Genomic DNA, 27,378 nt, shown 5'->3' with positions numbered 1-27,378 from the left:
CATTCTATGGCAATTCCAGAAGCGAAGAAATTGGACCATAACAATGGGAAAAAATGGAGAGATGATACTTGGTGAAGAAATAGCAACTGCAGAAAGAGCATAGTGTGCCAAACTCAGGAAACAGTTCCCAGATAGGTGGGGCAGCTGCAAGAACAGCAATGAGAAGACGCAGAAAAGAAGAGAAACTGTACAGCGAAAAGATAGCTCCAACAGCTGAGTGAAAATAACAGGGCAGTGACAGATAAAGGAATCAGGTAGGAAGGCAAAAAGATTGTGAATAGCAATATGTAGAGAGGGAAGTAAAGCTACAAAAGAAACAGGCGTAATTGAGCTTTATTTTATGGCAGACAGCTGGAGAGGTACCCAACAGCAATTACCCAGTGATGCTGATACCATTCATCTGCCCCTGTGCACACCTGTGACAGCTTCCCTGAGTTTGCATTCTCTTGCTATTAAGTCAATATGATGATGGCCAGGGGATTGCCACTGGGGCACACTTCTTGAAATGTCTCTTTCTCTACCTTTGTCATCTGCTGCTCAGATTTCATCTTCCCTGAGTATTCTAGTGGGCGCAATGGGCCCTGGCTATGTCCGCAGCCATGTGCATTAGTCTTGATCATGCACAGGAACTTAATGGTCCTCTCGTAGCTGTTCTTCTTGAAAACTTGGGTGAAGCTGCAGCTCTACCTCATCCAATGGATATGCCATCTGCTTTATGATGGTATATGTTAAAGTGCACTTCAAGTGTAGACAAGGATTATTGGGTTAGCTAAAATATATTATTCTAAAACCACAAATCAAAACTTTATGTTGAAAGTGACTTAACGTTGTCAGAGAAGGGAGAAACCATTTTTATCCTAGAGTGATTTCCAGGGATTAGAGGAAAATTAATTTGTGTCTGTCCAATAAGTTAACTCCTGAGCAAACTGACACCATAAATCACTGGTGAATCTGCTCACTCAATGACTAGTTCTAGTTGAGAAAGAGGGAGTTTTCTTTTTTCAATAAGAAGATATGAATTGCTAATTTAAAATTGGAAAAGTATTTAATCAGTTCTTTGTTTTGTTATAAGTTTAGAAATAATTTTTAAAAACCATGTAGAATGAGAGGTACTGTAGCATAATAATGGGAAATGGTTACTCACAGGATATTTATCATTTGACTTTCCTATTCTATATACAGGTTTATATGAGTTTAAAAAAAGTTTATCCTTTTCTTTAAAACTCATTGGAGTATAAGAAAGAGTGAAAGTTTATTAGCCATGTTAATGAGTGAATGAGAATGAACGGTTTTTTGAATGTGTTCTGTTGTAGTTCCATTAAATGGAAGCCCTAAAACAATTTAGGGTATTGCTTAACTTGAATATTAATTGGTTCAAGCCTATTAACATACAAAAAGTCAATTACTGAATTAAGACTTTTAGCAATGCCTGAAAGGTGATTGTAACACTTGTTAAAAAATTTTTCCATCATTCAACTTCTCTAATTTAGACCAATTTAGAAAATTATGGAATCTAGTCATGAGACTATAGCAAATCTAGTGGTATTTTCTTTTTCCTTCCTTCCTCCCTCCCTTCCTTCCTTCCTTCCTTCCTTCCTTCCTTCCTTCCTTCCTTCCTTCCTTCCTTCCTTCCTTCTTTCTTCTTTCCTTTTTTTCTTTCTACTGAACTTGGCCCTTCATCTAGCCCCTTGTGATTTTAGATAGTGAGTTTGAGTTGTTTTTATTTTTAAGAGTGACAGCACACATGCTAGGTTTCAATGTTTCTACACAATGGTTTCTTTCCTCCATGGCCTTACAAAACTCATTACAGGAAATCTTATCTTTTTATTCTTACTTCTCCAATTTTTTTTCTAAAATTATACCTGCAGTAGTTAAGTTCCACAGTATATATATTTAAGTTTTTCTAGCTTAAATTAATTAAAATACAGTTATACATGTGTTAAAAACCTTTGTTTACCAAGTTATTGTACAAACATTTCTTTAAGATAAATCAGGAGAAATGATGATGATGATGATGATGATGATGATGATGATGATGATGATGATATTGTTCTGGAGATTAAACCCAAGGACCCTTCATTACACCCCAGCCTTTTTTTATTTTTTATTTTGAGACAGGTTCTCTCTAAATTGCTTAGGACCTCACTTATGGTGGCCCTTGAAATTCCAATCATCCTGCCTCAGCCTTCTAAATTGCTGGGAATATAGGTAAATACCACCATGTTTGAAGCAAATCAGGAGAATTTCAAGGTGACTTGTTGAAAGATCAGATTTAATCGGCAACTGGTTTGTAATTTCTAAAGGTAACATGAGATGAAGAATCTATAATTCTGTTAAAATCTGGGTACCTTGTATTTCCTTCAGTTTATAATTAAGAAGGTTGTTTAAATTTAAAAAGATTTGATATTATTGGAGTGCATTATTATCATTTTGACATGTTTTAAACATACAGAAAGGTATAGGAAATAAATCCCAAAGACCTGTGAATATCTTGTCAATTTCATATCTCTTCTGTCCTTCATGTGGCAGCATAAAATTTGGTATTTTTTAAAAAAGTATTTTCATACATTATATTTATGGACCTGTAGACATTTATGGGCCTATGGTATTTTGCATATTTAATCTTTATTTAAATATTATTACATGAAATTTTAAAATGTACAATATAGCAATATACTATGACTGACATTTCTGCTGAACCTAATGCTTTTGGGATTTATCCATATCACTTATTTTAACAGCTATACAATATTCTATATATATAGAAGAATAGATATTTCTGTTATTTGCAATTTTTATTCTTAAAATTTCTTATGATGAGTCATTTTATACATGTTACCTTGTACACATGCTACATGAATTTCTTTAAATTTTAAGGATGAAATTGCTAAATAAGAGACTAAGAAGAGAGCTTCAAATTCACCAAGTTCTAATCTCTCCATTTTCATTTCTCCATAGAAATAGAGACTTTATTGCACCATCACTCAGTACTTACTATCAGTGTTTACTTTTCTTTATGAAGTGGTAGGCTGGTTATAGCTCAGTTGGTAGAGTGCTTGTCTTGCATGCATAGGTCCCTGGGTTCAATCCCCAGCACCACACATAATAATAGAAGAAGAAAAAAATGAAGTGGTGTCTCATTGTTGGTTTAACTTGCATTCATCTGATTAGTGAGAGTTTGAGCATTTTTGCAAATTTACTGTTATGTATTTTTTTAATATTCAAGGTAATACAGGCCACATAAAAATGAATTTGGAAGTGTTTCCTTGTGACCAATTATTTTGGAAGAGTTTAAGAACTGGTGTTAGTTCTTCTTTAAAGCATGGTCAAATTCAGCCCTGCAGCCATCTGGTGCTAGGCTTTTCTTTGATGGAAAATTTTAGACTACTCACTTAAATCTCTTTACCTGTTAGTTTGTTCAGGCCTTCTATTTCTTTAAAATTCAGTTAGAGTTGGGTGTATTTTCTAGTGATTTATCCTTTTCTTCTAGTTTTTTTTATTTGTTGGTATATTATCATTAAAAGTAGTCTCAGGCTCTTTTGTATTCCTGTGGTATCAATTGTAATGTCTCCTCTTTCATTTCTTATTTTATTTATTTGAGTCTTCTGTCCGTTTTCTTATTTTGCCTAGCTAAAGTTTGGACAATTTCATCTTAAAAAAAGAAAAACAAAAACAAAAAAAATAATTCATTTGTTGATCTTTTCTATTGTCCTTCTAGTCTCAATTTTGTTTCTTTGTGACTGATGTTTATCATTTCTGTTCTTCTGATAACTTTATACTAAATTTATTCTTTTCTCTCTAGTTCCTTGGTGTAATAGTGGGATATTTAGGGTTTTTTTTCTTTTGTAACTTAGACATTTATGTCTGTTTATAGCTGTTTCTAGAAGTTTAGAATTGCTTTTACTGTGTCCCTTAAGTTTTGTTATGTTATACTTCCATTTTTATTTGTCTGAAGGTGCTTTGTGACTTTTCTTTTGATTTTTTCTTTGACCCATTGATTGCTTAGGAACATGCTGTTTAATTTTCACATATTTGTTAATTTTCTAAATTACCTTCTGGTTTTGATTTTTGGTCATGTACCCTTAGGGTCAGAAAAGATACTTCATATTATTTACTCTTCTTAAATTTGTAAAAAATTTGTTTTGTAGCCTAACATTTATCCAGGAGAATATTTCATGTGTGTTTACTAATGTGTATTCTGCTGCTGTTGGGTGGAGTGTTCTGTGTATGCTTGTTGTCAACATAATGCCAGGTAATATGAGCATTATTCTGATACAGAAGCCAGTAAAGGATCCTGCAGGAAAAGAAAATTGTAGGTAAATCTCTCTGCTAACATAGACATAAAAATTCAACATAGACATAAAAATTCTTAACAAAATACTAGCAAAACAAACTCAATAACACTTTAAAAGGATCAAATGAGATTTATTCCTGGGAAGCAAGGACATTTATATATAGCTTTCTTAATAAATGTGAAATACCATATTTATACACAGGAGAACAAAAACACATGAAAAAAGCATGGGACAAAATTTAACATACTTTTATGATTAAAAACAAATTAGGTATATAAGGAATGTATCTTAACAAATAAAGACTGTATATGACAAGCCTACAGCTATCATTGTACTCAATGGTAAAAATTTGACAGCTTTCTTTTCTAGAATTCAGAAGAAGGATTCCCACTCTCGGTATTTCTTCTCAACATGATGCTAGAAATTGTAACCAGAGCATTTAAGCCACAGACACGTAGAGGGCACCCAAATTGTAAATGAAGAAGTTAAGTTGTTCTTACTTATATACTACTTGAGTTAATACACAAGGATTCTTTAAAATGCCACCGAAAATATGGGTAGAAAAATAAACGAATTGAGAAAAGTTACAAAATGTAAAACCTGACATGGAAAATTCAGTAGTGTTCCTAAATATTAATAAGGAACTGTCTTAAAAAATATCAAGAAAACAAACCTTATTCATAGTAGCAACAAAAATCTAGTAAAATACTTAAGAATTAATTAACTGATGAGGTAACAGACCTCTGCATGAACTAGTATAAAACATTGAAAAAGAAGACACATATAAATGGAAAGATATCCCGTGTTCATGGATCAGAAGACTTATCACTATTAAAGTGTCCATGTTGCCCAAAGAAATCTACAAAATCAACATAACACCTATCAAATTCCAAATGACTTTGTAAACAGAAATAGAAAAGGCTATCCTAAAATCCACATGGAACTACAAAACACTGGAAATAGCCAAAGAAACATGAGCCCAAAGCACAAAAAATAAACTTGATGGCATGACATTACTTGATCTCAAAATCTGCTACAAAATTATAGTAACAAAAATGGCATGGTGCTGGCATACAATCAGACATATAGAACAAAAATAGAATCTAAATATAAGAAGTAAATATATGTATTTAAATCAACTGATGTTTGACAAGGATGTGAAGAACACACATTGAGGAAAGGTGTTGGGAAATGAATAATGTTGGGATAAATGAATATACACACAAAAAAGAATGAAATGCAGTGTTATCTCATTCCACATAAAAAATCAAACTCAAAATGGACAAAAAAGTTAAATGTAAGACTTACATTGTAATACTATCAGGAGTAAACAGGGGAAAAGCTTCCTGATTAATATTAGTCTTGGAAAATGTTATTTTTGGATATGACCCCTAAAGCACAAAGAGCAAAGCAAAAGAAGATAAGTGATTATGTCAAACTTGTAGTCTTCTCCATAGCAAAGAAACAATCAACAGAATGAAAATATATCTTATTGATCAGGAGAATATAAATATAATTTATATATATATATATATATATATATATATACACACACATATATATGTATGTATATATATATATATATATATATATATATATATATATATTTGTTGCTACTATGTATATGTATAAATAGTAGCAATAAAAATCTAATAAAATTTGTAACCAGAGTGGGCACCCAAATTGTAATGGAATATATATATATATATATATATATATATACACACACACACACACACACACACACATACACATTATATGTATGTGTGTGTATATATATTCTATAAATAGAAAATAGAGAATAATATGTAAATAATATTATATAATAATAGTTTATAAGCAGTAAAATATTTTATATAGTTTTCTTACTATTAAGTTGTTTGACATATAAAACGTATTTTGTATATATTTGATATATATCTTAAACAACTTAAGACTAAGAAGACTTTTTAATTAAAAAATGGACAACACTGAATATTCATTTCTGAAAAATAGACGTTTATATGACCAACAAGTGTATGCAAAATGGTCATCACTAATAACAAGGAAAATTCAAATTAAAGCTATGAGGATCTATTACCTGCTGGCCATTAGGTTTCTATTATTAAAACAAAGAAGAGATAACAAGTCTTGGTGGGAATATGGAAAAATAGGAATCTTTGTGCGGTGTTGTGGAAATATAGATTGATATAGACATTATGAAAAACAGTATGGAGTTTCCTCAGAAATTTAAAAATACACCTACCAAAGTATCCTTCAATTCCACTACCAAGTTTATATTGATAGGAAATGAAACCAGGATTTTGAAGAGACAACTGGATTTTCAAGTTTATTATGGCAATAATGAGAAGGAATGAACAGATAAAGAAAATTTGGAAGATATACAGGATGGAATACTACTTGGCATTAAAAAAGAAGGAAATGATTTACAACAATATGGATGAATCTTGAAGACATTATGAAAAGTGAAGTAACCCAGGCACAAAAAGACAAATACTGCATGATCTTACTTATATGTAGCATCTCAAAAAGTGGAGCTCATAGAAGCAGAGTGTGGACAGATAAGAGTTAGCAGCAGCTTGTGAGGAAAGCAGAATGTGGAGATGTTGGCCAAAGAAACAAAATTTTAGTTAGAGATGGGGAATAAATTCAAGAGATCTATTGCACAACATGGTGACTAAAGTTAATAATGTCATGTACTTAAAATTTCTTTAAAGGTTGCAATTCACTGAGCACAGTGGCACATGCCTATGATCCCAGTGGTTGAGGAGTCTGAGGCAGAAGGATGTCGAGTTCAAAGCCAGCCTCAGCACAAGCAGGGCACTAAGCAACTCAGTGAGACCCTGTCTCTAAATAAAATACCAAACTGGGCTGGGGATGTGACTCAGTGGTAGAGTGCCCCTGAGTTCACCCTGATACCCCCTGAACAAAAGAAATTCCATTCAAATACATTCATTTGTTCATTTAAAAGTTGAAAAATGAAAACTCAGGAAGAAAAAAGAAGATGACCTACATGATTATGTATCACTACTATTAGCATTTTGTATTTTGCTGCATTTCCTTAATTGTCTTGTTCATCTTTGAATACTTTGCTTTTCATTGCTTTGGCTACTCAGCGCATATTTATTTTAAATAGAATATGGGAACATGTACATGTTCCAGGTGGAAAGTATTTTTACTCAATGAATTATTTGTCTTCATTGTAGAAGAAATTGTGGCATATACCATTTAACATGCCACAAATTAGGATGTTAATGTATATAACCATTTAACTTTCATAAAAGGAAAATAATTCTTTTTATTAATTCACCCAGCACCATTTTCAACATTTTTATCAAGGGTGGAACAATCAGCACTATTTATTGTTCTGCAGTTTTAATAACTGAAGAACATTCTATCCATCTGAACCATGGGCAAGCATATGGTTTAAGAAACTTTTTTCCTGTGATGTACATACAGCAGACCCAGAATAAAAGCTACAGGAATTCTGAAGAATCTAGCATCCTCAGACTGGAAAACAAAACAAAACAAGATGAGTGAATAAACAAACAATATCAGCAAAAACAAAAATGGGAAATCCCAAGTATTCATTTAATACTTACTCCCAGTGAAGGCATACTCACCAATCCAGTTGATAATTGAAGGGAAAGCAAATAATAAGAGATGGGTAAGTGAAAAATGAAAGACGGAGACCAGGCAGAGATACACGGGAGAGTGTATTTGTCAGAGCTGACAAATAAAGGCCATCTCTCTATAGGAGAGAGAGGCCCTGAGATGTTTGAGTGTTGAGCTTTTGTTGGGTAGGGGTTTGGAGGTGTATCTGTGGTCCTGTGGGATAGGCTGGGGGTGCTTGTGTCAGAGCTAGGCGGGTGGGAATAGCATGGGATTGGCTTAGGTGGATGGCTGCCGCAGTCTGGCTAGGCAAAATAACTGGGAGGTGACAGGCAACTTGAAGGTTGAAGTGGGAACTGCTTTATTGCGGAGCAACTCAGCGGAACTGAGCGGGAACTCAAGGTAGCAGCACCCAAGGTAGCAGGAGCCGCTTTATTGCGGAACAGCAGAGGTATATATACCAAACTGATTACACACATCTTGACTCAATTAGCATCATCCAGATACAGCATTCAACCAATAAGGAATCTCTACCATCTTAATGGCTCAGTGGCGTTGCCTCACAAACCACCCCTCCTGGCAAACTGCCAGGCGCCATCTTGACTTGATTTGCGATTCCCAACAGATGGCACCCTGGGGCTTTCCAGAGTCAAGGGGTTATGTCCTTTTGGGATTGGCTTATGGTTATGGTACCATGGGGTTGGTCACTAATGGGGGTGGGGAGAGTTCGAGTAAAAAGAAGTACAGGAAAGGGAAACTTAACTCATGAGATGGCAGTTAATATTTAAGATGACTGCTGGAATGTTAAATCAAGACCCTATAATAATGAGCCTTAAGTTATAAACGTGGTCATTTTTTTTCAAAGTTGTCTATTGTCCATCTTGAAAGACACTAAAAAACTAATTAAGCACCCAAGTGTGATATGTCCCTATGTGTAGCATATTTTAATTGACCCTTTTGTTAGTTTCATTCTCTAATGATAACCAGATTGATATCTTGCTCTATCTTATTTTCAAACTCTGTCAACATTATGCTTCTGTCTTCCTGAATCTAAAGATCCAGCAACCCTGCAAATCCAAATCCAGACAATATATTTTGTTGTAGTAGTATAAAAGGCTGCTTTCTTAATTCTCTCTCTCTCTTTCTCTCTCTCTCTCTCTCTCTCTCTCTCACACACACACACACACACACACACACACACCCTCTTCCTCCCCTTTACCCTTTACCCTTGTTCTTTTTCTCCATCTCTACACTTTCCTTTGTTCATCTTTTATATTTTCTGCTTCCTATCAAGATCCTTCTATACCTGAGTCACTTTCAGCTGAGATTTTTTTTTGAGAGAGAGAGAATAAAGTTACTGTTTTTACACAGAGAAGGACTTCAAAAATTTTCTGGAATAAAGATTTGATTCTACTTTCTTTTATTTTGCTTGGACTTCATCCTTGTTTTTCCTCAGGGTCAACTACAATCTGTAAGATTGGTGACTGTTACTGCCTTCCAGACTTATGGTTTTCCTGTTTTAATATCTTTGATTTGTCTTCTAAATTCTGTGAAAACTTGCCATTTAGGCCAGCTCCTTGATTTTATGATCTGCAAAATTTATGTTGTTATATGTAAATTTCTCCTGTGCAATATGGATTTAATTCTACTATTCTGTTGTGTGATATCTTCATTTACTCGAATTCATTCATCATTTCACATATCTCCATTTTATTGCATGCTGGTGTTTTCAGTTCTGCTTACTCTGCTTTCTGCACATAGACTATTGTAAGGAAGTTTATAAAACATTCTCCTGGTGTCTATGTTAAGTTGTTTTTGCTGGTTTACCTGCCTTCTTAATTTTTCACAAACTCACCTCTCCTTACCTGCTTTGCTTTTTTCCCCCCCTAGAATTTCATGATAGAGACCTGCATTAGAGATATATCTTAGTTCTGCTTTAACCAATCAACATAAATCTAATTGTGATTAGATTTTTCTAGGATTGAACAAGCCATATTGATTAGCTGTGGAATTCAGGAGTTTATAAAGACTACGGATACACATGTGAATCTTTTACTCCAAAGGGTATAAAAAGATTACTTAGGAAAAGGTGCATTTTATATTCTGGAAATAATATTTGGTGTTTTGATAATGTTGATTTTTACTATTATTTCTCTAAAAAGATATAAAATATCATAAACAGAGGTATCTTGTTTTCTCTCAAAAAATTTTTTTAAAGTGGGTAGAGGGTTGGTTGATTAATTTCTCTGAAATTTTTTATCAACATGCTTGTCCTTCCTATTTGTAACAAAATACTCAATTTTATGCTTGACAGAGAAGAAAGCTGTAGGTGAATGAACATCTCTAGAATTTTCTGTAGTGGTGGATATTCACATCACACATTTAGTGTCATAAGTAGCTGGAACAATAGCAGTTAACTAGGGATATATTTAGCAGTTAACTAGGGATATATTTGTTTATAGTTTTGATAGATATAATTTGAGTTTTATGTACTTATTTGTATGCTGACTTCATTGTAAATTTGTATTGTTTTCAATTCATTTTTATTTTATGTTTCTAAGTTGTTTTATGAAGATGGCAACCAATTACAATCTCATAAAATCACAACTTTATGAGTATTTTCAAAAAAAAAGCAGAATACACATAAAGTCATAGATAGAACACTTTTTGTAATAGTATCTCTCAAATATGAGCTGTAGTTAATATTTTATTAAATCCAATTTCCATGAAGACATATAATTTTAAAACAACATAGGGTTGCTCTCAGTTTGGTACAAGATGACATTTTCAACAGTACAGGGAGACTAAAGGAACTCTGTTCATATCTCCTCTCAGAGAAATATCTCACACATGCTGGTGTAGACATACAAGAAAAGCCAAAAAGTCTTTCCATTCCCCAGTGCCAGATTTTTTTTTTTTTTTGATGATGTGGTAGTCGGTTCAACCAGGTTCTTTGTTGGGAGCATTGGTGCATTTATTTGAATTAATATCCTCTTTAACTATGGAAGAGATGGCAAGTTTGAAAAAAGTGTATATCTCTGTTGTCTGCCTTCCAATGGTAGTTTAGTTATAATTTTGCTGGAGTACAAGTGAAAATTTCTGAATGATCAAAAAAAATAAAAACTTAATGTAGCTAAAATATGGACAACTCATGGAGCTACACTTTAGCATGTTTTTTTTTTTAACCCTTAATTAACTGTTGGTACCATTAGGCTTGAAAAATTACTGCTGTGGTCCTCAGTACCTGCAAAGACAATGAACTCCTACAGCTGCTGAAGGAGAATTTAACAGCACTGTAATTTTCTTCTTCTTTTTTTCCCCTCCCACATTTATGCACATATTTTTTTCTCAAAAATCTTTCAATAACTGACATAACACGTACCTTCAGGTAAGCTTTGGTTATCTTTTGGATTTCTAAGTACTTAAAATGTTTTTGTTACTGATGTGTGAGCTATAAGTACTATGGTAAAGGAATCCATTGAGTAATCATGAGAGTTGGCTAAAATGGACTTGAACATTTCCTAAAATATTTGTCTTTTCTTGGATGATTGGCCTCCACTTCTATTAAAAGTGAAAGTGATCAAAAGAGCAGATAACCAGGTGCAGAAGAATAAAATAACTATGACTTCTTATTTTCTCTCTGATCTCACCTTTCGATCATAAAATAAGCCTTTTAGTGGTTTCCTCTATCATTTTTGCAGATATTTTCAAAACTTGTGGGTTTTTTTTTCTTTTTATTGTTGGTTTTTATTTAGGGATTTAAAAAATATCCTTATATTTGCTGGTAAGACAAGCACATTTTCAAAAGCAGTTTTTCAAAACATTTATTTAAATTGTAGAATTCATGAATTTTATTGGCCTCAGAAATTCTTCTCCTAGAAAATTAATTTTAAATATCCCTTGATTTTCAAAAATGGTACCAGGAAGGGAGTCAGTTTGGAGGTATTATGAGAGTCGTATATTAGGATCTGTGGAAGGAGCTGCATTCCATCACCAGTATTATACTTTTTGTCCAGGCATATAGAAGTTACTATATACATTCACATTTCAGATGAATTTTGAAAAAAAAAATAAAATGTTTTGATAATTCTCACTACATAAATAAAATATAAATGAGAAAGATTTCTATACTGTGATTTTCCTAACATTATTTTTATTTTACTATTTTATACATTTATGTACTAGGGATTGAACCCAGGCGTGCTTACCCACTGAGGTACACCCTCAGCCCTTTTTAATTCTTTTATTTTGAGATAGGGCCTCATTAAGTTGCTTAGATATCACTAAGTTACCAAGAGGCTGGTCTCAAACTTGTGAACTTCCTGCCTTAGCCTCCAGAGCCACTGGGATTAGAGGTATGTACCATCACACTTGGTCAAATAAATCAATATAATTTCATAAATGTTAAGAGTTTTTTTAGTAAATATTAGAAGTTTTGCAATTTACTAACGTTTTAAGGTACCCTTTTTCATCGAGTAAAGAGAGATTATTCTGATGTTTTTTATTCCCTTATCTTATTGCATTCTGCCAGTTTAGAAATTTAGAACTGTTCTAAACCAAGGCTTTTAGGATAAGGTATTTCAGATTTACAGTTTAGTTCACATGAAGCACCTTTACATTTGAAATAATGGATCTTGCAATGTAAGGTTGCAAGGCAAGCAAAGCAAGCCAAAAACTTACAGGAAGATTTAAGTTACACTTTTATTGCACGGAGGAAATGAGTTGCCATTAATTGTCAACTATCTGTCCACAAAGGCACTTTCTTATCACAAGGGTGTTCATTGTCAATTCAGTAAATTATAAATGTGAGTCCTGATGCCCTCTGTAGAAATTATGCTTCTCAACCCCACAAGCAATCCTGAAAGTACAATTCCCAAAATGAGAATGATATTAGTGGGTATCTTTGGAATCAAATCACTTTGGCTCCCACTACTTGCTAAAAATTGAATTTAAAGTATTTTCATTACTAGTCTGTATACATCTTCTGCAAAGACTGAGTGCATTCAATTAGTCCAGAAAATAGCAGGCCAACTGCAGCTATCTTACATTGTCAGATGAAGTTAAAAAAATGCTTGGGCTTCCCCCTAATATGTTAGCCAGCTTCTCCTAAGTGTGAAAAAAAAAAGTGCCTGACAAGAACAACATAGAGGGGTAGAAGTTTATTTTTCACTTCTGGTTTCAGTGGTTCAATCTGTGGTCATCTGGCTCCGTGGTGGAAGGGCATGGCAGAAGTGAATAGTCAGCTCATGGCAGCTGTGAAGCAGAGAGAGGGGCGGGGCAGGAAGGGACCAGGAAAAAATAGAGATCAAGACCATACTCCCAGTGAGTTGATTCCTCCAGTCATACCCCACCTGCCTGTACTTACCACAGCCACCCATTCAGATGATTAATTTATCAAATGGATTAATCCACCAATGAGATCATGAGCTAATCATTGCAGCTGTGAAGGTTGCTATATTGCCAACACATGAGCTCTTTGGGAGATATTTTTAGATCCAAACCATGACACTACCATGATTGTAGCTTTCAGCTTTGAGTTTGAACCATGAAATGTGGTCTTCTTAATGGCAAATGGCACATCAAAATAGTTCGTTTTCATGGTTTCACTTTAACTTCAATTTTTTTGGTTATTAAAGGAGATATTGGCACATTAAGCAATTCTAGGGGGTGAGGCTTGGGAAGAATTAGATGGTTGAATTGAATCTGGCAAAGCTCAATTAATGGGGACTCAGCAAATGTATGCTAAAATTAGCTATTGTAACCTACGGTTAGTCTGTAAAATTGTAACATATTACCTGCCTATTTCATTTGTTTGGAATGAAGCGGATCATTAGAACATAATACATTGAACTGCAGGAAAAGTTGTACTAAAACTTAAATGAGAATTAAAAAATGTTGCACAATTTTGTGGAGGCATTTGCACAATACTTTTTTCCTTTTTTGTGTGAATTCGTTGATCTTTTGACTGTTTCATTTTTCATATTTGTGAGGTGTAAGTAAAGAAGATGATATTTGAGCTGATCAAATATCTTAGAATCAGATTCAGTTAAAATAGAGGAAAAGGAAGAAGGCCTTTCTGATGGACAAAATCTTGGGAGTGTAAGTGTTGAGGGGAAGAGGTACATGTGGTCCTGGAGGACAGTGGGTAAATCTCTGGCCCTTTGACTTCCGAACACCTTGAACCAAGATCCCACTACCTCCTCCATCCCTCTTCAGTGCTGGGAGTGCAGAGATGACTATGATGTCAGACAAGTGATAAGTGACATATGGAATAGTAAAGGGATCCTGTTATGGTCTTTAAAGTGCTAATAGGTTAAGACTTTACTTGTAATTGGAGTTCTAGGATAATTTAAATAGAAAATGGAAAAGCTTTGTTTCTGTAGACATTGGTAAATTTACGCACAATCTTATTCTCTTATATAGAATCAACCCTCTGTGGAAGGTACTTAAGTCACAATAGCCACTGTTATACTTATTTTATGTACATTGTGTTTGTTCTCTATAAAGCTCGAAATAATAGCCCTGTTGAAAGACCTACATTTTATGCCGATAAAGCGTTCTAAAGTTTTTTTCATGAAGTTCAATCATTAGAAAACTTTAGTATATAAACTTAAGTTTGATGAGAAGGTTAATGTAATGGAAAATTAACAATAGAATAAAAACTTGTTTTACTACCTAATTAGCATTTACTTAAGAGAATTTTCATTTATGCTATAAGAAATGTTGACGGCTGAAAAATATACATATTTTAGAAATTCTTCTTTGTCTTTCATATAGAGACATCCTCACAGGCACACACACTGAAATGTGAAGTTTCATATACATATAAACAATGGTTTTCACTATCCTTTATCCTTTCTTTAAAATAAACTGCCTGAATTTCCTTGTTCAGGCTTTTAGAGATGAGAAAGGATTTGTTTTTCTTTTAATGGTTTGTTGACTCAGAATCATGTTGAGTATAACAACTATTTCTTTTAAAAGTTTTGTTCAATCATTGAGCACATTATAGATTTAATTTTTCATGGGCTTTGTACATAACACAGGCAGGAGGAGGAACCAGGAAGAAATGGCTGAAAATGCTACCTTTTTTTCAAGAACACAAAGGATGTCCCTGTGTTGTTCTCTGTTGTTGCCTTTAGAGAAGAAAACATATAATGAGATGGACACGGAGAGCCCTGTGGGCAGAAAAGAACCCGCATTCCTTTCAACACAGATTCTCCACTAGGGACTCTTGCATAGCTTATCTTCTCAAACTGACTGCAGGTGACAGGCATTGTTTACATTCTCATATTTACAGATGAGTATAACAAGGCTTAGCCAGGAATCACCAGGTGACAGAGATGGGGTTTGAATTTGCATGAGTCTTCCTGTCATTATTCATCACTGTCAGGGACAATTTAGTATATTTGGTGAAAACTGTCTGCATCTAAGTTTGTTAAAGAGCAAAATTAGATGGGTTAAGGGTGTTTATAACTAGTATTTCAGAGTGATTTAAAAACAGGATAAAATCTTTTTGTTCAAAAGGATTTAGGTAGTCTTTTGCCTCAAGAATGAAAAAAAAAAAAGCCATATAGCTTTCATATGAACTAGGATGACATGAAGAAGATTTTAAAATCGGAAATATTTTGCACTTACAATGGGTAAATGAACTCATCCTTGTGCCTCACTAGGAAAACCCAAGACAACCTCTTGGACCTCTGGACTCTCCTTTGTCAAAAGTCAGTCATCTCTTGGGTACGCATCTACATAATGGACTTTTCCACCCACTTCTCCTATCAGATGCCAGTGGGGGAAAAGGGCTAACATATTCTAGAGATGTCGACATCTTCTGGCTGTTACTGAGCAGGCTGTCACTAACAGCACTATTCTTCAGCTCCGAAGCCTTAACTAGCCCAGTCACCAAGCAGGTATCTGTGCCAAGGCTTTAAGAAAGGAGGCAGTGAACAGGGGTCCATGGACCCTGTGATGATCCTGGAAGGCCTTGTCACAGGGAAGTGGCAGGAGAGCCGATGTAAAATCTGTTAGATACAAAAGCTTCCATTCCCAGCCCAGAGTTTCCAAACTAGAGTAATTTCTATTTAATGTTCAAGTGAGAACAAAACAAAGGGAAAGCTCTCAGCATTACTTTAAAACATTATAAAAGCTTTGGTTTGGGCAATCTAGAGCTGCTACTGCAAATGTGGGCACTTAAAGCAGATCACAACAGGTGAACTCAATCAAATGTTCATGTGTGAAATGTAAGCTCGGTTGTAGGCCGTTCTGAAGAACTATTATGCCAATAAAGAACAAATGTAATGGATTTTTTTTTCCCCTGTGAGGCACAAATAGGGACTTTCTAATTTACTTCTTATAGGGCCTATTGAAAAAAAAAAAAAAAAGAACATGGTGATCTACTTGTGAATATCCTTGTTTTAAAAAATATCAATTACTTGCTTTTGCAATTAAAAACATAAATTAGCAATGCTTTGTTCCATATTGTACTTCCTAGAATCATAAAGGTGAATAAAGTACTATTTCCATACTTTCCTCTATCATTTCTGAATGTGTAGAAATTTAATTAGTTTGCTTTTTCTTCCCCTTGGCATTGACAATTTCTCCTCTCATTAAAATTTTTACCTATTCTTTTTTTCTTTGCATGAGGACATTTTAGAATACCGAAGATCAGTTTCTTCCCTACTCACCATGACATTTTTTTCCTTATCAAATCCATGCTGAAATTTTACTCTTAGCCTACAGCTTTAACTATGCATGAAAGCACTTTATATAAGGATGCCTTTTAGTATTTCCTTCTCTACACCACAAGACAAACAGTCCTTTAAGTTTACAAAGTAGTTTGACTAGATGGTACTTTCTTTAGATGCCAACATACAACAAAACAAGGAAATGAAGTGGTGTTTAGCAGTATAAAGATATATCTGTTCTCCATGCCTGCCCTAAATTAGGTAACATCGTCAATTATCCATTTAGTTGAATTGAATGGAGTCATTCCAGTCTAAGACTTTGATAGATGGAGTGAAGAGACTGTGATATGCAGCAAGACCAAAGCCCAGTTCTCCTGACGCACACTTTGGAACTCTTTTCAGCAAATGACAATTGGATAATATTAACGACAAGTTCATGAGTTTTGCTATAGACTTGAATATTTTCTTAAAATTTTTATAATCTACATGTGCAAATTTCCCATTTCCTCTGCTAACTTCTGTTTAAACTCCATCAATTCCAAGAAATCTTTATTACAAGAGGGCTAGAGACTCCTCCTTGCTCCCATCAGTGAAGTAGCGCCCTCTATCTTTAGTTAACTCACACCTAATTTTAGTATTTTGAGCACTAAACATCCAAAGTTTTAATGTCTTCAGATAATTTTCTTGCTTCTAAGAATTATCATGTAGTTAAGGAAACCAAAATAATTTAATTGCAATCACTAAAACGTCATAAGCATAGATGCAAAGACTCCGGAATCCCACAAAGCTTCAGAGCTCATGTCATGTAGATCTTAAAGGAGGAATGTCCTCAGAACAAGTATTGCATCCAGGTATGGTGGTGTATGCCTGTAATCCCAGCAGCTCAGGGGCTGCGGCAAGAGGATTGCGAGTTCAAAGCCAGCCTCAGCAATAGCAAAGGCACTAAGCAGCTCAATGGGATACTGTCTCTAAATAAAATACTAAAAATAGGACTGGGGTCATGGCTCAGTAGTTGAGTACCATGAGTTCAAATCCTGGTACTCTCTGCAAAAAAAGAAAATTTCATTGGGACCTCCTAAATCAAGAATGCATCAAAGTTGGCCAGATAATGTACTTATTGTAAGAGGCTTTTTAGAAATTATAATTTAAATTACTACATAGAACACCTCTTTGAGGGTGTTTTGTGTATAAAAATGACTTAATAAACAGCTGAATTCATTCATACTAGAAGGCTCCATTTGTTAAAGTTTCATCACCCATGGAACGTGAAGCTCTTTGGGGAAAATACATAACATAATGTAGCTTTAAAATCAGAGCTCTCAAGAGTCAGTTTCTCAGAGGCATCCAGACGGTGTTTATTTAATGCAGTTATCACTGTCATCATCATAATCATCTACACTTTCATGATTTCCCTTGGTCAGCAGGTTACTTTGTGCCAGACACTTCTTATTTAATCTCAACCATAATTCTTCACCTCTTTAAAACCCATAGTGCAGATTTTAAGAAGATCTAAAAATCCAAGGTGGATATTGTTATCTCCATTTTTCACAGTATAAACTGAGACTCAGAGTAATTATGATATTTCCTTAAATCACTGAAATAATAGATAGCAGATCCAAAATCCAAACAATTCAGGTCCTTCTAACTTCAACTCCATTGACTATACACAGTTCCACAGTTAACCTGGGAGAAGAGGAAGTATTTTTTTTAAAAAAATTATTATAATTTGCATGAAATTCACTTTTCTTTGATTATGGTTCTATGAACTTTGGCAAATGCGTAGGGTAGAGCGGCAACTAGAATCAGTGTGAAAGAATACTTCCATTACTCCCCCAGATTTCCTCATGGTATCACTTTGCAGTCACCACCCCTCTCCTTGAACCCCTAGAAATTACTGATGTGTTCTTTGTTCCTGAAGTTTTACCTCTTCCAGAATGACATATAAACAGAATCTACAGAATACAGACTTTTTGAGCTGGCTTCTTTTGCTTTGCATAATAGATGAGAGATTTAGATAGGTGGGCTGTGTGGAGGAAATTTATCTGTATGTGACTATTAGTTTGGTTGTCCATCTGATGGTTTAAGATGGTTCTGCTCCTACAGGGAGTATGCAGCTGACTGTCAGCTAGAGAGACTCAGTTTTCATCTGTGTGGTCTCTTCAGCAGTTAGCTTGGTTTCCTCCACATGGGGATTTTAGCTTTCTAAACATAGTGGCTGGAAAAGTGGTCCTCCAGGGCCTTCCTCTTGCTTGCACATGGATTTTTCCAGGATCTATTACATTTCCTTTTCTACTATTCTGTGTACCAAAGAATGCCACTTGGCCAAGCCCTAGAATTATGGTGTACAAAAACAGACTCCAGTTTTTTTTTAAATTTTTTTATTAGTTGCTCAAAACATTACAATGATCTTGACATATCATACATTTGATTCAAGTGTGGTATGAATTCTCATTTTTCCACGTGTACAGATTGCAGTATCACATTGGTTTTACAGCCACATTTATACATACAGCCATATTAGTGTCTATTGTATCCAGTTTTTAAAAGACATATGACAAAGTCACACTGTAAATTGTGTTAAATCAGGTAACTTCCTTATTACTCTCTCTAAATCTCAGTCTGTACCTCTGTTCGATATCAAGAATAATATTTACCCAATAGGACTGTCTTGAAAATTAAAAACTTTTCTTTTGAAATGAGAAGTTCCAAATCGGGCATAGTCACTTCATCCATGATAATGAGAATTGTCCCTGGAGTTTCTGAAGGGACACTGTAAGACAGAAAACAAACTACAACAAACAAACAAAGAAAAAAACCTTGGATCTCTTCCAGTAAGAATCTTGTTTTCTGCTTTTTCAGCCACTTCAGTGAGTGGGATTTAATGATCTGATTTATGACTGATTTTTAAAATAAACTATTGGAGATATGAACTATTATTCATATCTATATTAAAATAATAAATTCATAAATGAATTTGTAGTAGCTCTTACTTTCTGATCTAATATGTTTTGGAGAGAAAGTTAAAAGCATTATGCATTATTATTAGAACAGCTGCATTGTAAGGCAGCATGATATAGGCGAAAGCCTGTTGGTTTCAGAACACCAGACCTGTGCACTATCTCTACCATTTTCTGGGTGGCCATGAGCCAATTACTGAAGCTCCCTAAGTCTCAGTTTTTTTCATATGTTAAATGTGGCTTATAGAATTCATGCACCTCACCTCCCAAGTCCATATATGACAGAAAGGGAGAGAAAAAATAATAAATCACAGGTCCTCTGTACGTGATCACAGATTATACTTGTCACATACATGGGGGTATACATGAAAGTTCATACTGACCTCAGTAAAGTGTTTTATTAATGTCTATGATCATCTTCACCTAGGGTTGTAGGTACCCAGCCAGGCCAGGCCAGACAAGTGACGTGATTGAACTGAGTGTAAGACAATAAATAGGAAATGAAGGATTCTGTAATAAGCGGGGGATTCTTGTCCCAGCAAAAGCAGGAAATATCAAACACTACTTGGTTTAATGAGATGAATGTTGCTTTATGGTTATGTGGACCAGATGATAAAAAGGCTTTTGTGATTTTTCAATAAAACAGGAATATCAGATTTTTGTTTGGTAGGGTTTATGTCCCAATCATAGAGCTGATCAAATAGATGTATTCCCAAGGTAGATTCAGCAAGCTGACTTCTCTTTGGTTCCTAATTGAGAAAGTCCCCATTGGCTTGTTTCTGCATTTTATTAAACACACTTCCACACAGAACTTGCCATAGAAAGCAAGTTCAGAAGTCCATCTTTCCTTCAGTATTAGTGCTCACATTAAGACGGAGGGCCCATAACTTTATGGAGTACATTTTTGAAGGAATACATCACTGTTCTTCATCATTTTTGTTCCGTGAAGTAAGATCCTAGTCCAATTAGGAGGAGAAAGAGCCCTAAGCTTTCCCCTGTGATAGCATTCCCCCAGATTGGCACTGTTCTAGGGATGCTATGGTACTTCCAAAAAGTCAATGAGCCACTTTCCTTATCTTTGATTTGAAGGCATTAGACTAGATTAAATCTTCAGTGATTTCCACCTTTAATATTACACAAGTCCATAGTGAAATGGATAGTAACTATAATTTTAAACTCATTCTTCAGTGAGCTTTTCTATCTTACCTTGAAAGAGGAAAAGCAAATAACTCTACTGTTTCTTTTATGCCTAGGTAAATATCTATCAAGAAAATTATTTTCCTTTTACATAAAAAAAAACTTTACAAAAAATTATCCCATAACTAAGGACCTGGGTAAATTTAAGTCATGGGTAAACATAATTTGTATGCCTTACTTTTTTTATTTTATTGATTTTATTTTAGTTATACATGACAGTAGAATCCACTTTGATATACATATACAAGCATGGAATATGTCTTATATTAAATAAAGCCCCATAAAGAACACATATTTTATAAACACAATGCAGTATCATTCAGTCATGAAAAAGAATGACTATGTCATTTGCCTTACTTCTATGGCATCATAGAATATATCAGTAAATTATTATCTTTTGCCAAAGGATAATTTCTCTTTATCATACTTAAATAATTTCCCAAAATGCTTGATATTAAATGGTAAAGGAATTTCATTTTCTAAAATGTCACTGAAAAATGTAATATCTACTTCTTATAAATCAGTATTTATATCCCAAATGTTATTGCAGAAGTTCTACGTGTTGGAGGAAAGGCTTTGATTTTTATAAATGTATTTTGGGATCCTCCCAAAAATTATTTTGTTTTTCAGAGTAATAATTTATATCTGATTATTTCTAGCATATAAAATCTATTAGATTCCTTTGTTTTTGTTCATTGAAAATTTAGCTATCTCCAGTGTGAAGTTAAATATTAAAATTGGGTAATGAATTTACTTCATGATCTTAAAATAATCTAACATAAATATGGTTGCAAGCCTTGGTCATTGCCTGGTTGGCCCCAACAAAGGTAATGAGTGTTAAGGAACAAACTCAAGCACCGGGGGAGGTCCTTAAGCTGGAGTGGGCTATCTGCAGTTCACACCTAATGACTACTTTCTGCTGGGTCATATTTCCCACCACATGCCACTTGGGGCACGTCATCACCATGATCTAAATCAATTTATAAAATGGCCATCAAGGTTGTATTGTTCTAATTTTAAAATTAAGAGCCCAGAGCTCAGTGATATTATAAAACCTTCCTAATTACTTTGTCTCCAAACTAGATTGCTCTCAGGCCTCTCACCTTTCCGTTACATGGTGAGCACTGTTTGGCATAAGTTTCACCATCCCTCTGCAGGGATTTAGTTGTTCCGTGTATAACAAAATTTCTAGGTGACCCAAAACTCTACGGTCAAGTGATCCATTGAGTTATCAGCTTTGTTATTGGTCCAGGACAATACTTCAACTCCCAAACTTGGGATTATTTGGTAAAACTGAAGAGAAGACAAGAGCAGGTCCTCCAGGTCCCAGCTGCCACTGGTCTTATCTTTGATTTGACCAAAATTCGAGTGGCTGACAGGTGGACAGCCTGTCTGAGAGGTTACTATGTCAAAACTGGAAACCCAAAGTCCCCAAACAGACCACAACCTCATCTATAGAAAATAAAGAGCTACAAGAAAACCACATTATATTGCTTTATTTTATTTTTAATTGACAAGTAATAATTGTATACATTTATGGGGAACAATGTATTGCTTCAATACATGTGTATATAGTGGAATAATCATGTGAGGCTAATTAGCATATCTGTCACCTCAAATGCTTATCCTTTTTTTTTTTTATTTTTTACTGAAGCTCTTGTGAGAGCATCTAAAATCTTGCATTTACCTGGATTTGAAATACACGGCAGTGAACAGGGAAAGGAAAGACATTGGTCAACAGGCAGTTTAACACCTTAATTCCACTCAGTGGAGAGGCACGGCCCATAGAAGGCTGGCTTCTAACCTGACACTTGCTTTATTATCCTGTGGAAAAGAGGAACAGGGGAAAAAAATAAAGGCAGAAGTGCCCTTCCTAGCATTTTAATGAGGAAAAGAGGTACTGATTGAAATAACTTCAATATTCAAGTCAAGGTAGGAACTGAGAATGGGCAAAAGTGTCCAAGTCTGACCATTCCAGGGCAGCTGGGGAAATTCTTCTCACCTTTGGGTGCACAAAGGGTTTTGTTGTTGCCATTGCTTTTTGTTGTTTACTTATTTGTTAGCATTTGAAAATAAAGACACTCAGTTCAGTCTAAGAACAACCGCATTTGCCTTCCAGCTTCCCAGGGACACACAATCCTGGGAGTGACAGATACCCACAACGGTGGGTGAACACACCTCTTTCCCTGGATACTGGGAACTTGACTGGTTGCTTTGTGCAGGAAAAGTCTGTTATAGCTCCTGCGATCAAAGGGCTGCCTTTATCTAAAACAGGGCTTTACAAAGGACATTTAAATGAAATGGCATTAATTTGGTTGATGAAAATAAAGATCTAATTCAGACAGAGAAATAAGGTCAATGTCATGAGACAACATTAAACAAAAGGATGGGCATCCAAGATTATACCAGAAATTAGAAAACAGATGAAAGACAGAAGCTAGATGAAAGACAAGAGGAAAAATAAAGAGAAGATAACATTTAAACGAGGAAGAGTTATTTGGACATAATGAAGGTGGAAGGGAAGAGCTAAATGGAAATGGAATAAAATAGAAAAGTTATGAAATTTTGTGGATAAAAAGTGAAATGTATGTAAAATATGATTTAAAAATAGATTTTAATACAAGTAAAGCAATGATAAAAGTACAAATGCTAATTTTTTAGATAATTTGCAGATGTGATACAGAATATGAAATTATAGGTTTGTTTTTAGGATTTCACATTGTTTGATGAAGTATGAAAGTGAGTGTGTGTGTGTGTGTGTGTGTGTATGTGTACAGAATGTGAGATTTTTTTTTTTTTAGGAAATAAGCAGTGTCAAATGGTACATTTTCTCATGCTTCATGGAATTGGCTTGTTTTGTCCTAACTGAAATAATTTCTCTTGGGACATTATTTCTGACCTTCTTTCAGAAAAAAAAAACAATGACAAAATATTCAAGACAACTTGATATGTTTTGGTGGGGGAGCTGTTACTGGGGATTGAACACAGGGCTGCTGAACCACGGAGCCACATCACTAGCCCTTTTATTTTTCTTATTTTTGAGACAGAGTCTCACTAATTAATTGATTAGGGCCTCACTGAGTTTCTTAAGCTGGCTTTGAACTTGTGATCCTCTTGCCTCAGCCTCCTGAGTTGTTGAGATTACAGGTGTGCTCCATCACCAATGCAACCTGAGAAAGTTCTAGTTAAAGTCCTAACAAGTATTTAGTAGGAAAAAAAAAAGATGATAAGAAAGACATAGTAAGTTATGTCTTAGAAAAGTTATGAAATTTTGTGGATAAAAAGTGAAATGTATGTAAAATCTGATTTAAAAATAGATTTTAATACAAGTAAAGCAATGATAAAAGAGCAAATGTTAGTTTTTTAGATAATTTGCAGATGTGATACAGAATATGAAATTATAGATTTGTTTTTAAGATTTCACATTGTTTGATGAAGTATGAAAATGAGTGTGTGTGTATGTGTGTGTAAAAGTAAGTGTGGAATAGTTTAATGTGTAATAAAATAAGATTAAGAAAATTTGTAAATAAAGTGTATAGTTTTGAAAAATGTCATTACTGATTACTTCATATTCTGAACAGTGAAATTTATTGGCAATTACCTGAATCACCAATAATTCAAAGTCAAGCATGTAACAGGGAAATAAGTTTACTACATCACTTTAAACATGATTTTGTTAACTATTAACCTTTAAAAGTGTGCATTACTAGTGTGTTAAAGTGTTATTTGAAGCTTTCAGAGCTTGTTTGCAAATTTGAAGACAGAATTTAGGCAAATTTTCTAACTAGTAAGAATGGAAGTTTGTAATTAGGAACCTCTGCTTATTTTAACTTCAAAAAGTTATCTTGCTTACTTGACCATTTTGTTACTCAAAGAAAAGCACAAATGTATTATATTCATTGAACCATTAAATGGGAGTCCAGTGAGCCATTAAAATTAATAGGTCATCCAGGGATAGGCTAGATAGAGCAAGAAAATATAAAACCTACTTGATTAGCTGTCAAACTGTTGCATCTGCTTGTCAAGATGAACAGAGAAGCAACTATTTTTTTGGATAATTATCTTTCATTTTCATCATCGTAATTCATGTGTTGTCATCTTAAAAAGGAGCAGATTAGATTTGAATAAAAATGCCCTAGCCACACTCCTCAGAAACACTAGACATTCCATATATTACAGGAACAGAATAAAACTTGATTTTATATTCATCATTCTGTCTCCCAAATGATCGCAGCAGCACAAATCTTCATGTTGACAACGTGCAGAGGTATTGGCTCCTTGGTTGAAAGACAACTGAAAGGTTGAGGAAGATCATCACAGTGCAGGACTCTGCAGTATGTATCAGTAGAATCAGCACTCTTAGCTCATGAAAAAGATAAATTAAGCATTATTACTAGGATGAGATAACCAGGTGGTATGCACTCACTATTTTCTTGAAGGACCAACACATTTTCATGTGTAATATGATTCAATATTCTGTGGTTGCTTCTGAAGAAGTTCACAAAGATTTTCTACATTTTGTTCTAAATGTTTCAGTTTTAGCTCATGTATATAGGTTCATGACCAATTTTGCTTTACTGTTCATTTATGATGTGAAGAAAGGGGGTCAAAGTTCTTTTTGTATTCCCACACACATATCCAATTACAGTATTCTGTTTATTAAAAAAAAAGATCTTAACCTAATTGCCTTTTCTCAGTACCTTTGCTGAAAATTCATTTATAATATAATAATTGTGGATATATTTTCAGATTTACATCGTTTTCTAATGATCCCTATGTCTATCCTTGCCACACCTATTTGTCTTAATTAGTATTTTTACTATAAGTCTTACATATCAGCTACTTTGATTACTCTAATTTCAATCTTTATTTTACAAATTATTCCAAGCCCTTTCTTTTTTGGTAAAAATATTTTTATGAGCTTATCAAATTTTTCTTTAAAGATTGCTAGGATTTTGATTCTGACTGCACTGAATTTATAGTAAATTTTGGAAGGGAATGAACAATTTCAAATCCATAAAAATAATATATATTACCATTTAGATAGACCTTTTAAAAAATATTAACAATACATAAAATGAATTGCTTTCATATAATACCTTCTGTTAAATTAATTCCTAAATGTATTTTTAATGATGTTTGGTATTATGAATCAAATTTTTAACTCATTTTCAAGATGTTCAATGTGAATATAAAAATAGAATTGATGTTTGCATATTGATCATGCTTTTTACAGATACCCTTTATTAGGTTGAAGAATTTTCCTTCTATTCCAAGTTTGCTAATAATTCAACACCATGGTGTTGAGTCTTGTAAAATGCTTTTTCTTCTTTTATTAAGGTTATCAGACAGTTTTCCCCTTTATTGTTCTGAAATAATATATTATTGTTTATTAATCTGTAGAGGCCAAACTATCTTTGAGTTCATGGAAAAATTACAGTTGTTCTTGGTGAGTTTTTTTATACACACACATATATAATATTATTTAAATGTAAATTTCTAGGTAGATTTGCTGATGTTTTAAGGTCTGGTTTAAAAATATCCACAAACCCAAAATTTGAGACGTTTTTTGGTAAAGATTTAAAATAATTTTAAGCAAGGGATTCAACTTTTTAAGTTTCAATTCAAAGGATTCCTATTTTCTAGATGTTTATATAAATTCTGGGATATGATTATCAATTGTAATGACATCTTCCGAAGTTCTACAAACATACTTGCACACAGACCCCATACAAACATATATATATATATATATATATATATATATATATATATAGAGAGAGAGAGAGAGAGAGAGAGAGAGAGAGAGAGAGGAGAGAGAGAGAGAGAGAGAGAGAGAGAGAGAGAGAGAGAGAGAGAGAGAATATACGATATATCTTAGGCCAGCTATCTTATAAGAGAGAGTTGAGCAATTTATCAGTAGAGATCCTATCAAAATAAAAAAGTAGTTATATTTTTGAATGACAGTTATTCTCTCAAAGATGCTAATGAATTTTCACATAGAAGATGTTTAAATGTATATTAAAATAACTCATATGGTGAATCTGAAATATCTAGATGTATTACTTTGTGAGGTACTATAATTGTAGAAAAGTGACAATTTATTTAGAAAAAAAAGCAGAATTTTAAAAAATGTAGAATCATGTCATTTTAATAGCATATTATGCAGGAATTAGTTCTTAGAAACCCTAAACCTTTTAGAGTAAGGGCTAATGTTAATAATAAAGAGAAAATCACACTCTCTTAGAGCTGTTTTATTTTCATCTTTCCAACACTCTAATGCACAAGGGTGATTGTTTCCTTTCTATAAGCTAAAGAAACTGAATTTAAATAAGAAGCACCTTTGAAATCCCATTTCTTACATAGCTTAACCAGGGTATGGTGCTTATGTCCATTCTCTCCTGTTTATTTGATTTCTTAAGATGGTCATTCAGTGAAAATAGTAGGTTTTCCTTACAAAGCAATTTACACTGGAATATAAATGAATTTGAAGAAATCAAACCTTAGTAATCCAAAGGATGATTATTAAATACACCCTAGTTTAAGATATTAACGTATTTATCGCAGTATTTTCATTCCCCTTATTTACTTAACCGACAATGACCCTTAATTTGTAGCAGAATAAGTTTGAAATCT

General features: G+C 33.9%; 1 protein-coding gene across 1 annotated transcript in view; it reads left to right on the top strand.

Moving 5' to 3' along the window:
* The window catches only part of NKAIN3 (sodium/potassium transporting ATPase interacting 3), a gene marked incomplete at both ends in the record, with an annotated part of 615,336 nt that overhangs the window by 98,663 nt on the left and 489,295 nt on the right, over window positions 1-27,378 (top strand). The gene's annotated exons all lie outside the window — the stretch shown is intronic.

The sequence above is a fragment of the Spermophilus citellus genome, assembly GCF_964194105.1.
Source record: "Spermophilus citellus genome assembly, chromosome: 14".
In the NCBI taxonomy this organism is placed as follows: Eukaryota; Metazoa; Chordata; class Mammalia; order Rodentia; family Sciuridae; genus Spermophilus; species Spermophilus citellus.
The sequence above is the reverse complement of the archived record's forward strand: the minus strand, read 5'-3'. Positions and strand labels throughout refer to the sequence as shown.